The sequence below is a fragment of the Odocoileus virginianus genome, chromosome 19 (genome assembly GCF_023699985.2).
Source record: "Odocoileus virginianus isolate 20LAN1187 ecotype Illinois chromosome 19, Ovbor_1.2, whole genome shotgun sequence".
Classification (NCBI taxonomy): domain Eukaryota; kingdom Metazoa; phylum Chordata; class Mammalia; order Artiodactyla; family Cervidae; genus Odocoileus; species Odocoileus virginianus.
This window is the reverse complement of record NC_069692.1, coordinates 750,573-763,531: the sequence shown is the minus strand read 5'-3', so window position 1 is coordinate 763,531 and position 12,959 is coordinate 750,573. Positions and strand designations below refer to the sequence as shown.

General features: G+C 45.2%; 1 protein-coding gene across 3 annotated transcripts in view; it reads left to right on the top strand.

Moving 5' to 3' along the window:
- The window catches only part of MEI4 (meiotic double-stranded break formation protein 4), a 230,758-nt gene that overhangs the window by 39,202 nt on the left and 178,597 nt on the right, over positions 1 to 12,959 (top strand). The gene's annotated exons all lie outside the window — the stretch shown is intronic.

Here is a 12,959-nt window from a genome sequence, read left to right as displayed (position 1 = left end):
CTGGAGAGGCTCCTCAGGTCTGGGCCCTCAAGGGTCTGTCTGATAGTGAGGTGATCGGAGCCTGCGGTCAGGGCAGCAGGGAGAATCCATGCCCCGTCCAGCAGGCCCATTTTGTATTCCAGAGCCCAGGATACTGTGAGATGGAGATCTGATGGGGAGAGGAAGAGAGGCGAATCGGAAGCAGGGTCAGAAAGACTCTGAGTGTCAGCCTGAGGAATATCCCTGCAGTGAGTTGGCCAAGGTGGTTCCCTTAAGACCCCTATGAGAGAGTGAAAGGGGGGCTATCAGAATGAGCTGAGAACAGCAGGGAAAACGGGGACCCTCTGGGACACACCAGAGCACGTAGGCACTTCCTTCCTCAGGATCCCTTCACCTTCTTGACTCAGAGGGTTGACCCTCATATCGTGATAGTAAAATTTAATTTTGGTGATTTTTTGAAAATGTAAATCAGATCTTCTTACTCCTTTGCCAAAAGCCTTTTCCTGACTCCCCACTGTGCCTCGTACCAGGTTCCCGCGGGTGGCGTGGCTGGTGATGTCGCCCTGACATCACCTCTGCTTCCCTGCAGGTGCATGGCCTCCTCATAGCACATGCACTCTGGGCACCTTGGGCTTCCTGCTGACCACTGTGGGCTATCCTTACAGTGGATCGTTGCTGTGATCAGGTGTTTGACATGTGATTGCCTCTCCCCTTCGTTGAGGTCTTTTTTTTTTAAGCCATGCCTGCTCAGTGACCACTCTACTTGCATCCCCCCACAGTTATTTTTTAACCCAAACATCCCCTTGTTGGTTATATGCTTGTTTGCTTAGGTGGTCACTGCCTTATCTCCTTTTGAGTCCAGCTTTGCTGAGTAGAGGGGTCTCTGATTTGCTCAGTACCCTCTACTCAATACCCATCCCAAAGCTTGACTCACAGCAGGTGCTTCATCCATGTTCATCAAATGAAGTGGAGCGTAGAGGATGCTTTGGTGCTGGCCATGATGGAGGCCGAAGAGGCCTCCTAGCTCAAAAGGAGACAGGTTCTGAAAGGGTTACTGAAGGCCACATGAAGAGTGAGGAGTGGGGCTAGATCTGTGATTGTTAGAACTAAAATGAATGACTCCAGAATAAGCACTGGAGACTTCTGTGAATGAGTTCAAAGGGGGTCAAGGCAGCTGGAGGTGTGGAGAGCAGTTGAGGTCTCTAATTCATTAAGTTGATTGCACTGCTTCAAATCCACACAGTGAGCACAGAAATCTGGGCATATGATAAAAGGTTGAGTCCAGGCAGATATACCTAGAAGGAAAGAAGTAAAGTCCTAAAACTCAAGAGGGGATAAACAGCCTGGAAATATAGACTGACTGCAGGGATCCATTGGTATATAAGTGTGGATGAGGCTGTAGGGTGGGTGGACCTTTGATGGGGAGGCTGCAGCTTCCAACATTTGAGGGTGGACAGAGGAAAAGAGCCATGGGAAGACTGTGGCTGTCACGCTAGGATACGCGGATGTAGTGAACCTGTGCCTGCTGTGGGTATCAGGGTACCAGCTAACTTCAGGAAGACTCTCAACTAATATCCGAAGAATTGATGATTTTGAACTGTGTTGTTTGAGAAGACTCTTGACAGTCCCTTGGACTGCAAGGAGATCCAACCAGTCCATCCTAAAGGAAATCAGTCCTGGGTGTTCATTGGAAGGACTGATGCTGAAGCTGAAACTCCAATACTTTGGCCAGCTGATGGGAAGAACTGACTCATTGGAAAAGACGCTGATGCTGGGAGGGATTGAGGGCAGGAAGAGAAGGGGACGACAGAGGATGAGATGGTTGGATGGCCTCACCAACTCAATGGGCATGGGTTTTTGGGTGGACTCCGGGAGCTGGTGACAGACAGGGAGGCCTGGCGTGCTGCAGTTCATGGGGTCGCAAAGAGTAGGACAGGACTGAACAACTGAACTGAACTGAACTGAATATCCTTATGTAACTGAAGTCTCATTATTACCTGAGCAAAAATACTGTTACAAGATTTACAGCCACATTTTATCCCTCTGGTTTCTATGCGTTGCTCTCTTTAAGGATATATTTGAATAGCAGACAATCAATATATCTTACCTTTTTTGTACAGTCATGTGATTGGTATAATGGCACATATGTAGCAGTTCCCACTAATACCGAACTGTGAATATCATAACATCCATAGTACCCAACTGTTGTTTACCATCGAGGGTCTGTTTACAATACCAAGACAGTGGTGTGTATGTGATTTGTTTGGGACGTGAGTGGACCTCAGTGATAACTTGTTTTTAGTCTGGACTCTTTCCCTTATAGTGCCTGCAAGAGAAGTTTTCAAATATCATGTAGTTAAAATCTAAAAAAAAAAAAAAATCTCTGTTGCTCACATTAAGAATTGCAGGCTCCAACTAATATAAATAAATGGAAAAAAAAAGGAGTTGCAGGTAAAGCGTTTCAGTGCAGATGTTTGGGAGTATAATCTATCTCTCCATCTGTTAGCTTAAACTTGAAAAGTGAGGAATAAATGGATAGATTCAGATAAATAGTTACTATTAAAGAGAAAAAGAAAAAAACTACAAGGGGGGTTATTAGATTGATAGGAAAATAAAGGAGGAACATAGTTGGTGTTTAAAGATGTATGATTGAAAAGACTGACATACCTTGCTCTAAGAAAATACCATCCCTGAAAATCAAACTATTATATAGGTGATTGATGTTATTATATATTTCTGTCGGGAGTTTTTAGGGCCTCTTTACACATGCAACTGTTCTCCACTGAGAACAAACCCTCAATAAATGGTGAATGGCATGCTTCCTGACCAAGAGACTGGGGAACTTAATTTACAGCATCAGCTACCCACTGAAGCAGCTGAGCAAACCAGAATTGAATAAGGCAGAGCTGAAATGGCACGGTAAACAAACGAGGAAGCATGATATTGTTTATGCAGCATTTAAAGAGCTTGTCTATTTCGTTATTCTGATTTATTTTTCTACAGGTTCTTAAAGGAAGTTAGGAAGAACAGAAGGATGGAAGGAAGGAAAGAAGGGTAGGGACATAGGGAGGGAGGGAGGATCAGTCAGTTGAGTTCAGTCGCTCAGTCATGTCCGACTCTTTGCGACCCCATAGACTGCAGCACACCAGGCCTCCCTGTCCATCACCAAGTCCCGGAGTTTACTCAAACTCATGTCTATTGAGTTGGTAATGCCATCCAACCATCTCATCCTCTGTCGTCCCCTTCTCCCACCTTCAATCTTACCAAGCATCAGGGTCTTTTCAGATGAGTCAGTACTTTGCATCAGGTGGCCAAAGTATTGCAGTTTCAGCTTCAGCATCAGTCCTTCCAGTGAATATTCAGGGCAGATTTCCTTTAGGATGGACTGGTTGGATCTCCTTGCAGTCCAAGGGACTCTCAAGAGTCTTCTCTAACACCACAGTTCAAAAGCATCAGTTCTTCTGTGCTCAGCTTTCTTTATAGTCCAACTCTCACATCCATACACATGACTACTGGAAAAACCATAGCTTTGACTAGACGGACCTCTATTGGCAAAGTAATGTCTCTGCTTTTTAATATGCTGTCTAGGTTGGTCATAGCTTTTCTTCCAAGGAGCAAGTGTCTTTTAATTTAATGGCTGCAGTCACCATCTGCAGTGATTTTGGAACCCCCCAAAATAAAGTCTATCACTATTCCCACTGTTTCCCCATCTATTTGCCATGAAGTGGTGGGACCAGATGCCATGATCTTAGAAGGGTTGGGAGGTAGGGAGGAAGAGGGGATGGACCAAAGAAATCTGTGTATCCAGTGTCACATTTCTCAAAGCCTTCTAGGTGATTTGTCGCAGACAGTTTAGCTGTCTACACAGTAGCCTGGTTCCTTCTTCCTTACGAAAATACTACAGTTTTGATTTGGCAGACATGCACCCATGCCTGGTGCGGGTCATCTGTGAAAGGCTTAGACTTGTTTTGCCAGCATGGTCCTAAGGTTGGACAGGGACGAGTGGAAACTAAAAGAGAATCTTTGGAGCTTTTGACAAAGATTTGTCACTTTGTGTAAAGAGATTGAAGTCCATGAACAATACAAACTTTAAAACGTTTTTACCTCAACCTCTTGCTTCCTGCGTGGGTGCTGCCCCATGAAGATATGATGCCTTGAACTGTGGCAGCCACGTTACAGCCATGGGGCAATACTGACAAATCTATGCCAGCTTGGTAAGGATGGTGAAGTGGGAGGATAAGAAAAGCCCGGTCCTTCTTGTTATTACTGAGCAACCAGAGCGGCTCTACGGTGAATGTATTAGGAATTTTTCAAAGGTAAACAGTGGTCACTTCCATGGACAGAGCAGCCTGGCGAGCTTCAGTCCATAGGGTTGCAAAGAGTTGGACATTACTGAGCAACTGATGGTTTAAGTCATTATTATACTAGGATTCTCTTCCTTATAACTGAGCACATTGTAACATTAAGAGTGGAAAAGTGGGGGAGCTCATAAATAAATTAGAGAGCTGCTTTTTCCCCCCCAAGAATCTTCTTGATTCATAGGAGAGAATATGAGAGAGAGGCAAAAACTGTGTTCTGTATCATAGCTTCCTGTCAAATGATAGCCTCATGATTTTGAAAGGATTTAATCGGGACTTGAGTAGGTAGGTGAGGGAGACCCATAGCATAGAGACTACCCAAAAAGGCATTAGTGGCTGTTCTTAAATGGTGACCAGGGTTTGAACGGAGTATGTTGACAGGCACAGGACCTTATTAGTGAGAACAATGGCCTAGGACTTCAATGAGCAGATTTAGATCTAAAATCAGTGTGTGTGTGTATGTGTGAGAGTGGGGCAGGCATGGGGTGTCTGGACAGTTGCTAGGAAGAATGGAGATGGACACCCTGTCAGATACATGCTTTTTCTCCTAAAATTTAAGTACTCAGTACCTTCATAAATGATAGGTAGGTTATTGGACTAACGATGAGCCAAAGTAAAAAGAAAATAGGAGAATATCAAACCAAATTAACTCACTGATGTATCTGTTTATTTAATAAATGGTCATGGCTTCCCAGGGGGCTTAGTGGTCAAGAATCTGCCTGTCAATGCAGGAGACCCTGGAGACCCTGGGTTCTGTCCTTGGGTCAGGAAGATCCCCTGGAGGAGGAAGTGGCAGCCCACTCCAGTATTCTTGCCTGTAGAATCCCATGAACAGAGGAGCCTGGAGGGCTGCAGTTGATGGGGTGGCAAAGAGTCAGACAGGACCGAGCATGCACGTACGTGGCCTCTGTGGCTTCGGTATCACATTCTTGGGGAGCGTGCTGGGGAGCATGCTGGGGAGGGCAGCTGTCAGTTTAGGTTGAATCTGGCTGTTTCTGGTTGTGGGTCCGAGGAAACAATTGGCCCAGCCAGATGGCTTCTGGAGCCTCCCTGTCCTTCTTGCTGACTCTGCTCACGTTAGTCTAACTCCCCCTTCCTGCTTCACACCTGGAGGAGCCAACCCTCACCACCCACTGCCTCCACCAGGCAGACCCATGTCTGGTTTCCTGTAAGTCTGCATCTAGGCGGAGTTCTTAGCTGGACTCGTGCTGATGAAGATCTCAGAGCAGGGGCCGGACATCAGCACAGCAGCCGGCCTGGGGCTCGTCTTGGCTCCTGGCCGCCTCTCTGCTGGCCCTGTCTGCCCGGCCTCTGCCCGGTCCCTTCCTTCTCAGCTGGTTGCAGACCACATACTGGAGAGAGACAGCAAATAACAGACTTGCAGGCGCAGTTGTGGGCTCAGCATTTACACACTGGGGCCCTCCCTGTGTTACAGATGCTGAGAGAGCACAGAAAATGAAGGCCTAAGCATCTCCTTCTTCACATAAGCTCTTGTAATATAAACTGTCATATATAGTTAGAATGGGAGTTTGCCTCAAATTGCAGGTGGTTTAAAACACAGAGGCATAATGTATATAGACAGCAGAGAATGTGGCCTGAATAATTTTGAAGAGTCTGCAGAAAGCCTGGAAAATAATTTGAAATAAATGTATAATTGTACATTAGAAATGGTTTGCTGATTATATATATATATATATAAATTGAATTAAACTTTAGATATTAGAGACAGTCGGCGTACAAAGATATTAAAGTGAAGGCTGAAAAAAGCTCAGGATATTGAGTGGCTTTCCCGGTGACAAGGTGGTAAGTTAGGAATGTGAGTACCTTCCTTCTAATCAGAGGAGCTGGCTCTGAGAGGAACCGTGGAGACAGTACGGAGGACCTGCCATGTCCTGGCATGGCGCTGGGCCTGAGGCAGCCAGGAGCTTCCGAGGCTGGCGTGGGTGGGGCGGCCGGGCGTCCCCAGCACAGAGTGTTCCAGATGGGGACCATCAGTCCTCCGTGTGCCAGGCCCCCGTCTCACTGCGTGGTGCCACCTGCGCTGGGTTTCAGGGTGGCATCCGGCATGTCCAGGCAGTGCCCTAGTGGGCGTCTATATTTGCTGGGCATCTCCGGACTCCCTCCCCTCCTCTGCATCCCCGGGACCACTGCCTTGGTTTTGTCTGAAAATCCCCAACCAGACTCCACGTCTGTGGTCGTAGCCTTGCTGTGTTCAGGTGCAGGTCACAGCCTGGTCCAGGTCCTCTCCCTCACTTCCGGGTGAAGTCCTCCCCATAAAGTGGACTCTGAGCCTCTCCGCAGTGCGGTTCTTGCTTCCAGCCCAGCCCCTCCCTCACCACCCTATCCTTGTTCTGCTTTGTGATGCATGAACTTTCTTCAGCTTACTTGGATAATAAACATCCTTGTTTCTCGGCTCCAAGCTTCTGCGCAGGTGGTTTCTCTCTGGAGGTTGCGTTCCTTTTGGTCTCATTTTGGTCTAGTTGTGTGATACAGTCTTCTTCTCTGCTGATGCAGGTGTAAAATCTCTTCTGCCTTTGTCGACTGCCTTCCAATACTAGATCAGATTCTCCTGCTGGGGGTCCTGATAATATTCTGTACTGTTCACAGAGTTTGTGAACGAAATTAAAATGGTTGAATCAGCCTGTCTTCTCCGTAGGGCCTGCACTCCATGCTTGCAGGGAGTGTCTTTCTCATCGGCCCTATTTCCTAGATTAGCACAGTCCCTTGCAGGGAGGGGCTCTTTGATGACATTCACTGAATGAACATGTTTAGACAGGGTTTTATGTGAGTGTTCATACCTGGAACAAAGTGACCTTGCTGATCTGTTGTTTCTGGAGATCTCCCAGACCCCCATGGTGATGGAAGGAAGAGCAGAGAGTGAGATCCAGCCTCCTAGGGAGGGGACCCACTCAGGAGGGTGAGAATCAGGGCTCCTCCTCTGCGGGAGCAGTGCGTGCACACAATGGTGGAATCAGAACAGAGTAAGTGAAGAGGGGCGATGTCGACAGCCCCTCTGTGGAACAGAAGCTGAAAATGCCCAAAGTACGTGTGCATTCCTCGGTTATGCGTTTGGAATGAGTTTAACCTATAGCAGATGTTAATCTTGTCTTTCCATTTAGGATTATATTTAGTTTGTTTTTTTTTTTTAACAGGTTTTTGTGTTTTTTGATTACCCTGCTTCTGGTTTTCAAATTTCAAGATTCTGTTAGAAAGATGATGTTACGGCAAGGATTCTGGATTTAATACTTGGATAATAAACATCCTAAAATTAACTTTTTTTAGATAACTTCAGTGTGCAGTGAAGAGAATCCAGGTGGAGAGATGTGGACTGTGGTTTGGAGTGGGGACGTTAATGGAATATTGTGGCTTAATATTGTGGCCCCCCTACCCTGTGATTCCAAGGTAAACTAAAGTTTGAGAACTACTGAAACCAGTGAATTGAACACAGAAACATGAAATGTGTGTCAGAGAGCATAATGAGACTGCTCCAGAAAAGGGGTCAAGCCATCTGAATGTCACACATCAAGGAAGTTATGGGCAAGACTCTGAAAGTGTCCTAATACCAGCTGATGGTATTTGGCTCTCAGTCACCAGAGAGCCGAGGAAGTGTTCCTTTAGAGCCTGACTGAGCTGAGGCAGATAGTAGAATGCGGAGAGAACGAACCAAAGATACAACAGCAGCATTAACAGTGACTTGACTCTAGCAGCCAGGTTTGATGCTGTTCCCTACCGTTCAGTGAAGTATGTCTGTAGACATGACAGGAAGCCAAGGAATGGGTATTGTAGATCTTCCTTCTGGAACTTCCCTCTCCCCTTTTTATCCCTTCTCTCCACTGCATCCTGGTCCCCTCTTCCTTGTTAGCATCCTGTGTGCCATCCTGTATGTGTGCCGTATTCTCTGTATATAAGATGTGCAGTTGTCCAGGGCACACCCCCCACCCATTTTTGCAGGGGAAAATATTTCTTACAGCTATTTCAAGTCATTTTGGAGATAAATTGTAGGGGAAATATTGCAGAGGAGAAGCAATAGACTGTATTCTAGAAACCAGTAGAAACCCTTAAGTTCTGATTATGTTATAACAATCCTTCAAAAAGTATAGAGTGTAACATAGCTAAGAAGAAATAGATTGTTGCTGGTGAATGCTAGCATGTTGCAGGCAACAGGAGACACTGAATCATGAAGTCTGTCGCACATGTTCCCCATAAACACAGGTGCGTGCATTGTATTCTGAGTGGTTCTCAGAGGCAAACTACCCCGAATAACAAGTGAAGCTGTATGAATTCCTACATGAAGAATGGAGACATGGCCCTCATTCAGGAGGGGGGACATTATTACATTTCCTTTGCTGCATATAAATCATTGCATTTTCAGTTGAACTTCCTGTTTTAGAGACCTCATTTGTGGAATTTAAAAAATTAAATTGCCCATGAACGCTTCTTAAAGTTATTGTAAAGACCGAATCTGTGTTTAATGGATTAGCGTGCTCACTGGGGTGTGTGCTGTGGATGGGCTTCTGAGGCAGGGAGCTGCTCTCGGCTCCCACGGATCCAACCTTTCACGTCGTCAGTTACTTCATGGTAAACATGTGATAATTTTTCTTCTCTTTGGTCTCTCCCATTGCTCTCAGAGTCAGAAATACTGCCTGTGTGTTTTTAATTCATTCAGACTGCATCTGCCAAGTTTTGTGTTTTGACATAAACAAGATAAAGCATGCTTCCAGAGCAGGCTGGTTCTGATGGCTTCAAAGCGCAGGTCTGAACATTCCTCGTTCCTGTTTTAATTAACAAGGCGCGTGGAGAACAAAGCCTCGGTTGCTTTCGTGCCCTCCCTCAGTGCTTGATGCAGTGCGATCTTACACACAGTCGATGTTCAAAGCCGTTTCTTGGCTTGATGCTTAAGTTATTGTCTCTAATTAGGCTTGTAAAATTTTGTAGCAGAAATAATTTTGAAGTTTCGTGTGTAAAATGCAGTACAGACAAAATGTTAATGTTCTATAGCAAGTTGAAAGGTAACCACTTGGTGGAAAAGTAACTGGCAGAAATTTAAGTAATGCTTCTGATCCTTCTGTATACCTTTCATTGTATTTGGAGTTTTTAGAATTTTCAATGAAACAGAATATGCAGAATTTAAGCGTCTTCTGCCCTCCCTTGTTACTCAAATAACAGATACTTTTTCACCTGGAAGTTAGCATGATTTGTCTGTTGTTTCTCTGAAGTAATAGTTTGTAGTAGAATGGCCTTATTCTTCAATCCAGGTCATATAGACTCAATGGCATTTTGCTTATTTAATTTCTAATTTTGTTAATAGTTGTGCCTGTAATAGCTCCGCAGTTACTTCTGCCTGGGTATTTTATGAAGTGTTTATCCTCGTCTGATGAGGTTTTCCTTTGTGAACCACAAAGCCTGTCATCTTACCTGTAATTTCCAAGCAGGAGCTGGTCCAAAGTAGGCCAAGTTCACGCTGGTGGCTGCTCCGTGTGGCCGCACGGCTCCCTGAAGTCTGGCGGGGTGAGGAGCCAGCGGAGCCCGCCCAGGGGCTCGGGGGCTCAGCAGGCTGTCCTTTCCCAGGCCCTCTGGAGCTTCTCTGCAAAGACGCGCTTGGTCATGCACAGGTGTGCCCCGTGATCACAGCCAGTGCTGTCTGCACCCGGGCCTTTGTACCCACAGGTCTGTGTGAAGAAAGGGAAGTACCTTCAATCAGATGTGCAGCACACGATTTTAACATGTATTTTTCTTTTGAAATGGCTTAAATCCCGCACCTGCATTTGAATCCCTTGGGAGCTGTGACAAATTCTGAGGCCTGGGTTGCACCCCAGATGAACAATGTGAACTGAGGTATCCGTATTCTTTGTCTGTCCCTCCGTTATTCTGAAGCAGGGCCAGGAATGAGAAACACTGCCTTAAGGCCAACTTTTATTTTCTATGTTCAACCCAAATGCCCTTGTTTCCAGCTTTCAGGGTTAAGCCCACATAGGTTGAATGCCCTTGCTTTCCTGGAGTATCCTCTGTAGAAGGCTGCAGTTATTGTCTAGGAAGAGTGGAGCACACTGGTATTAACCCTGGGGGGGACGTGTCTGGTGGTAGAGTTAGTCCACAGTAATCTAAGTGTGAGGTTGGGAGCGTGGCTGGCCCTGGTGGAGGGGATGCCGGGCGGTGTGTCAGCAGCTGGGGGAAGGGCTCTCGTTGCCTGTGCACACGTCTGGATGTGCTGGTGGCCTGACTCAGGTTGCACCTGGCCCTTGGTGGGGATCACAAGGCCTTTTCTATGAGTCGTGAGCCACTATTAAATGAAACGGCATTTTTCCCAAGCTTCTTTTCTTTATTCGTTAAGGATAGGGAGTTGTAGTAGATAGCCTCTTTTAGACGCTAAAAGCAGTTGAGTTCAGTCGCTCAGTCATGTCCGACTCTTTGCGACCCCCTGGACTGCAGCACGCCAGGCTTTCCTGTCCATCACCAACTCCTGGAGCTTGCTCAAACTCATGTCCATCGAGTTGGTGATGCCATCCAACCATCTCATCCTCTGTCATCCCCTTCTCCTCCTGCCGTCAGTCTTTCCCAACATCAGGGTCTTTTCAGATGAGTCAGTTCTTTGCATCAAGTGGCCAAAGTATTGGAGTTTCAGCTTCAGCATCAGTCCTTCCAATGAACACCCAGGACTGATCTCCTTTAGGATGGACTGGTTGGATCTCCTTGCAGTCCAAGGGACTCTCAAGAGTCTTCTCCAACCACCACAGTTCAAAAGCATCAGTTCTTCTGTGCTCAGCTTTCTTTACGGTCCAACTCTCACATCCATACATGACTACTGGAAAAACCATAGCTTTGACTAGACGGACCTCTATTGGCAAAGTAATGTCTCTGCTTTTTAATACACTGTCTAGGTTGGTCATAGGTTTTTTTCCAAGGAGCAAGCGTCTTTTAATTTCTTGGCTGCAGTCACCGTCTGCCGTGATTTTGGAGCCGAAGAAAATAAAGTATCTCACTCTTTGCATTGTTTCCCCATCTATTTTCCATGAAGTGATGGGACTGGATGCCATGATTGTTGTTTTCTGAATGTTGAGTTTTAAGCCAAGTTTTTCACTCTCCATGCTCACTTTCCTCAAGAGACTCTTTAGGTCTTTACTTTCTGCCATAAGGTGGTGTCATCTGTGTCTTTGAGGGTGTTGATGTTTCTTCCGGCAGTACCGCACAGGCATATAATTTTAAAAATTAGGGAATACTTGTATTTCTGCTCTTGGTTCAGTATTATTTGCTCAGTTTAGTATATGGCTTATTGAACAGTCTATGTGATAGGCTTTTAAAATGCTTATTATTGGCTTTTTGCTATATTTGCTATACTGTTCAGGGTCCTTGAATTAGCAGTAATACTCCACAGTCCATGGTGGGTTAAGATACCTCTTTGGAAAGAATCAAGGATCATTCCTTCCTTATATTTAGAGGTGGAATTTTATCAGCAATCTGTGGTGTATTTCTGAGAAACTCTGTACCAGTTGATGCAGAGGTGCTTACTATTGCATGATTTATAAATAAAAATTAATAGGATTCTTAATATATATGCACACATTTCATAATGTTTTATTTAAAATTACACTATAAACTAGCAGCATGTTCTTCATTCATGTGCTCTGCTTTTAATGCTGTTGACAACTTTACCAAGAATTCTCAGCTACTAAAATTACTTAAATAATTAGGATATTAGCTTTTGCATAGTTCTGAAGTAAATTTTTTTCCCCCAGCAAGCTCAAATCTTCAGTATTTACTGGAAGGTAGGAGACATTGAGTTCTAATGACTTAAGTATCATGGATTTATGATATGGAAGTAAGTGAAAGTGATGTGATTTTTTACACCCATTCTAACATGTTTGGATAAGAAAAATGGCAATGCCTAGGAGCACCGTGCTTCATATAAAAGGCTTGAAACACTTAACGAGTGGTCATCATCCAAGGCTAGTGCTCAGTAGGTACTTGATGGTTAATTTAAGAGTGAACATATAAAAATGAATGAAAAAAGAACCAACAGAGAGACGAGGTATTATTGATGGGAGTGGGAAAGGTTGCTGAGGACAGATTCTGGAAGTGGAAAGCTTACTGGTAAGAGCGTGGATTTTGGAGTTAGAGGAATCTGGATCGAGTCTCAGCGCTGCTGACACTGGCTCCGTTTCTTTGGGAAAGTCACTTACCTCCTGTGAGACTCACTTTCCTCCTCTGTGAAATGAGCAGGCGGAGGGCAACGATGGGCAGTGGTGGCGTTTAATGAGGAATGCTTAGCCCCAAGTCCCTGACACACAGAAGATAAATACTGATTTTCTTCACTGGCCTGAGAGGCTCGTGGGAGTTGTCATTGATTCCTTCACAGCAGAAGATCTTAAGTGTCTTGTTTTTGTATTTTTGTTGACTTGAGAATTTCATTGCCTAATTCTGTCTTGAAAAGAGGCCTGGATCTAGCTTTTTAGCAGGCTGTTCCAGTTGGAAAGAACAGAGGTTTTAGGGTGTGTGTAAGTTTTCTTTTTCATGTAGTAAAGCAGAATGATTGACATAATTGCCATATTCTCAGTTCAGTTCAGCAGCAAAAGTTTGAGTCCATCAGTGTGCAGCTGGCCTGGCAGTCTGACTCTTTTAGGAGTC